This window comes from Apium graveolens, chromosome 8 (genome assembly GCF_009905375.1).
Source record: "Apium graveolens cultivar Ventura chromosome 8, ASM990537v1, whole genome shotgun sequence".
Taxonomy (NCBI): Eukaryota; Viridiplantae; Streptophyta; class Magnoliopsida; order Apiales; family Apiaceae; genus Apium; species Apium graveolens.
This window is the reverse complement of record NC_133654.1, coordinates 179,158,658-179,163,748: the sequence shown is the minus strand read 5'-3', so window position 1 is coordinate 179,163,748 and position 5,091 is coordinate 179,158,658. Positions and strand designations below refer to the sequence as shown.

Genomic DNA, 5,091 nt, shown 5'->3' with positions numbered 1-5,091 from the left:
ACATACAGACCATTACTTAAAATGCCACGTCCAAAAAGAACATTACCTCAAAGGATAGAACATTAATTATTCTTAATAATAAATGAAAAGCCATCCACATCCAACATAGGAATAGAAACAATATTCCTCACAATAGAGGGAACGTAATAACAATTATTCAAATTAATAGTCATGCCCGTAGGCATATGTAAACTAAATGATCCTACAGATATGGCTGCAACCCTTGCTCCATTGCCCATACGTAGAATCACCTCATCTTTTTCAAGAGTCCTACTTCCCTTTAGTCCTTGCAATAAATTGCAAATATGAGAACCATAGGAGGTATCTAATACCCAAGTAGAAATTTGACCTAGTGACATATTAACTTCGATCATGAACATGCCTGAATCAGAAGCGGTAGTCTTACTACCCTTCTTCATCTTCAATTCTCACTACACCATAAAACGCCTATAGTAACACCAAAAAAACGTTGTATTAGGGGGTAAATATGTTGCTTTTGGCCCACTTTTTAGCTAAGGTAACATTTTCTTAAAGATAGGCTTTTCAATGTTGCCTTAGGGGTCTAAGGTAACATATGATCCAGCTACAGCTACTGTAACATGTATATTTATGTTACCCTAAACCCCTAAGGTAACATAAAACATGTCTATTGTAACTTAAATATATGTTATCTTAGAGTGGCAATTTTTTTTAAACAAAATGGGACCCAATGTGGGCCCCACACTATAATGACGCGGCATTATGACATAGCATGCTGACGTGGCATTTGTGGGGCCCATAATGCTGACTTCGCTTGCAGCCTCTATACTGATATGGCATGTGGGCCCACAGTGGTGATGTGGCATGTGAGTCCCACTTTTTGTTTATATCAGTTATGTACCTAGGGTAACACTTTAGTAGCTTTTGTAACATATGTACCTGGGCTATTGAAACATTTTAACAAGCTATTGTAACACTTTAATAAACTACTGTAACATTTTACAAGAAACAAAATGAAAATCTACTATTTAAAAGTATGAAACGACAACCACAATATTCTTAACTAAACAAACTAATTCACGTTCTTTACATTATATTAGCATAAAATTATAAACTTAAAAAATAATACTAGAAGCTACTGCTCATCAACTTATACTTGGATTTGCTTCACTTTCTCATCGAATTCAACATCAAGGCTTTCCCTTATTTGTCTATGTCCCCGTCTTTTCTGTTCCCTGAAAAAAACATTCGCTTAGCTATATTAAATATGATTTCCAGTAATGCACGAACTAAAAAAGATAACTTATTTCTTATAATTAACAGCAAACTATAGTACAACATTAATCCACAAACTGAAAAAGATAACTTGTTTCTTATAATTAGCAGCAAACTTATAGTACAATACAGGCAAAGCAGATGATCTATTAAAGTAAATGCTATTTGCTTGTGGGGGGTCAACAAGAATCAGTTTTTGGCAGCAATTATTATACACAGTAGCATGTAATACTCCATATGTCGGGAGACCATAAAGAGCTAATTACAGAAGTCAATCATAATATTATACCTTTTTCCGAATATAATTGTATCACTTTAAGAACATCGACTAATATACTAATCAACAAATTACAATAATGTTGCAAATGCTATAGACTAACATATACCTGCTCCAGTGGACTATTTAAAATAGGAGAAACAATGTTAGCAACAAGGCCAGAACCAGAGAGTATATCTTTAATAATTCCACTGAGTAGCTTGTCCACCTCCAGAACTACTTAAACATATAACAGTGATTACAGAACTTTTAAGTTAGGAATTTGAGACAATGTTGAAGGAATTGGCCCGATCAATGTAAGTACCCTAATTTTCATTTTATTTACATTATCAATGTAAGTACAATTAACAACCGATTTCAAATTAGAGAAAGAGCTCATGAAGATGTGCTCTATAAGTAAGCTTACAGGAATTCCGGTTGCTTCAACTTTGATATGAAAAATGGCATGTCTCCATATAATCTATTGAAGGACAAATCCCTAATACAGTGTACACAAGTTGGAGGCCCTACACTGTAATCTTCTTTTTTTAGTGTTGTTAACAAGGCATGCATAGACACTTTGTAAATCCAAGGCATTTGAAGATCAGGGAGGGAAAACTTATTGGGTAATGGACCTTCTAATGGTTGGTGACTTGATGATAATTTACTATAGAATTGTAGAACTTTAATTATTGGACATATGTCTAATCTAGATTCATTTAATACTGTGAAAAAAATTCTGAATTGACTAATATAAATGTGTGAACTTGCGCTTAATAAAATGGCAACATAAAAGAAATTAACAATAATATTACCTCTTCTTTTGTTCGAGTCACGGATTTTGGTATTTGTTCTTCTTGCTGTTATATCACAGTCTCCAGCTCCTTGGCGTTTTCATGACTTCCGGTCAGAAGGTTCTTCTCTTCCAATAATAATGATATCTGCAAGAATACATTAATCAGATAAGAAAAATAATGACACTATCCATAATTTTTAACAAATTTACGCAATGTAGCATAAAGCTCTAACCTGAGATTGTAACTTTTCGCCATCAGAAATCTGCTGTATTTTCAGTTCTTCAAGTACAATTTGAGAACATTGAAGCTGCTCAACTGCTTCTACTTTCTCTAAAGATGTTGCAGATAATTTTGCTTGTAGATCATTCGGTCTAGACTCACAAACACTTAGTTCCTGGGTAAACTTTAAATTCACCTCAACAAGTCCTTCATTCTCCTTTTCAAATTGAGCAGACTTGATCTCAAGTGCCTTCAGTTCAGTCAGTTCCTGATCTAGTTCAGCTTTATGATCTTCAACAAGTTAGTGGCACTAGATAAAAACTAGGTCTAGGTTCATGCAATAGCAAAAAGAAATATTAACCTCATAGAAATATTAACTACAGAGTTTAACAACAACATTTGTTCATTCCTGTGACAGTATCAACAATGAACTTAACAGTCCCAACATTATAATAACCAACTGCCTATTGGAAAGCAAGGAGAGCAGTCCATTTGGTCAAAAAGTTGAAACCGTAGTCTTTGAGAAACTTTGAGAAACTATCAACATAAGGTATATATGACAGAAACAAGTTTAAGCAACATCTAGACATGAAACCACAAATAGTATGTAATTTAAATACTAGTATCAAAGAGGGGCATTTAGTATATAATTTAAATACTAGTATCAAAGAGGGGTATTTAGTATGTAATTTAATGATCTAAATTTGGTAACAACACTTCACTATTGTAGATGCCGAGTGGAAACCGGCAAGAAGCTTTGCACAATCCCTGTTACAAATAAATAAACATAAATGTTCATTCCAAACCACTGAAGAATGAAACAAAAACAAATAACAAGGCCTAAAATAGGAAAAAAAGATGGAGAATTTAAAAGTTACATTAGCTGAGCCTCAGGAAAACTATTTAATTTTTTAAATTTAATTTATAAGTTGAAGTAAAATGATTTCCTTTTACGATTGAAAGTATTTTTGGATAATTTACATTAGACTCTTATAAGAAATGGTGGCTTAGGATACCGATGGAGAGGTCATATCCTATGTAATGACATAAACACTTCAATATTGTAGTTGCCGAGTGAAAACCGACAAGAAGCTTTGCACAATCCCTGTTACAAAAAATAAACATAAATGTTCACGCCAAAACACTGAAGAATGAAACATAAACAAATAAGGAAAGAATAGAGATTAGGTGCGACTGAGGCAAACTAGTGTCCTTGCACCCTCCTCAATATCTTTTATAAGAGCCGCATCTACAATTACAATACCAAAAAAAAAGTAATTAGATGAAGTGTAAACACAAACAACAAAAACTAAAATCAGAGAGAGATAGAGAGATATGTAAATAATTGAAGTTTAAGCCCTGATTGAAAACCCAGAACCCTGACTGAAAAACCGAAGTCGTTATTGAACAAACCCCATTTCAATTGAACCCTAATTAGGAAAGTAAATTCCTAATTATACAACAGAGATTGTTAATGGTGGCAACTAAAAGATTGGACAGAAGACCAAAGAGAATAGAGATTATCCAGAGAGGGAGAATATGAAGAGATAAAGTGAGAGACTGAGATAAGTGAGAGATTAGACTGAGAGAAGATGGATAGTACGAAATTTTCAAAATTTCTGAAATTTTGGGCGGCTGTTGTGACCCGCAATTTACCCGCTCCAGCCCAATGATTCTCCCATCTAATAAGAGTCCAATAATTCATATATATATATATATACTTTATTATTTTAAAAAATAAAATTCAAATAATTAGTTAGAAAAACGTAATTACTTATGGCCTCATAAAAAACTTTTATAAAACATATGTTTACATTTTTTAATATTTTTTATTAGTTAAACGTATATATGTATATATATATTTAATACTTTTAAAATTCTATTTTAAATTTTGTTACTTAAGAAATTTCTGTTTTAAGTTTTATTACGTATAAAATTTGTATATCATCATGTATCTTATTTATTCAAGTCATAATTAATATTAAATTCTTGTAATTTAAAATAATATAAACTTTAAACATATATTATATTTTACTTTTGATACCCTAAGCTAACACTTTTACAAATATGTTACAAACTGCAACACTTTATAACTAATACAACATCAAGTTTTTGGCTAAGGTAACACAAAAAACACAATGTTATATTAGGCTATAAGTAGCATGGCTAAGATAACATAGTTGGGTAACATTTCTTTGGAAGGGGTTGCGATAAGTCATATATGGTGTAGTGTCTGCAAGGTAAACCTTGCAGTTCCTCTTTCAGTGCCCCAAATTGTTACAGTGAAAACAAACATCTAAATTAGGACCAGTCAACTTGTGAGCATCTAGTATGCTCCGGAGTGATAGTGCAGAAGACATGACGAATATAGTAAATCTGTAAATGATAAATACATAACAACACTTAGCAAATATTCAATTTCATTTCAAAACACTATATGAATCGGGTCTTTATTCATAAGTGTCTCCCACTAGTTTATCTAATTTTTTCAACCCCCTAAGTGAAAATTAAGCATTCATTATGCTAGTGGGAATAGGGATCCTACATTCCATCACACAACCTTGG

General features: G+C 32.5%; 1 long non-coding RNA gene across 1 annotated transcript; it reads right to left on the bottom strand.

The window, feature by feature from the left end:
• Positions 1-926: 926 nt before the first annotated feature.
• On the bottom strand, positions 927-4,147 carry LOC141678951 (uncharacterized). The gene is made up of 3 exons (XR_012557967.1): positions 2,540-4,147; positions 2,326-2,451; positions 927-1,214 (listed from the first exon to the last, which is right to left on the bottom strand). It is a non-coding gene; the product is annotated as an uncharacterized LOC141678951 (long non-coding RNA).
• Between the last annotated feature and the right edge of the window lie 944 nt (positions 4,148-5,091).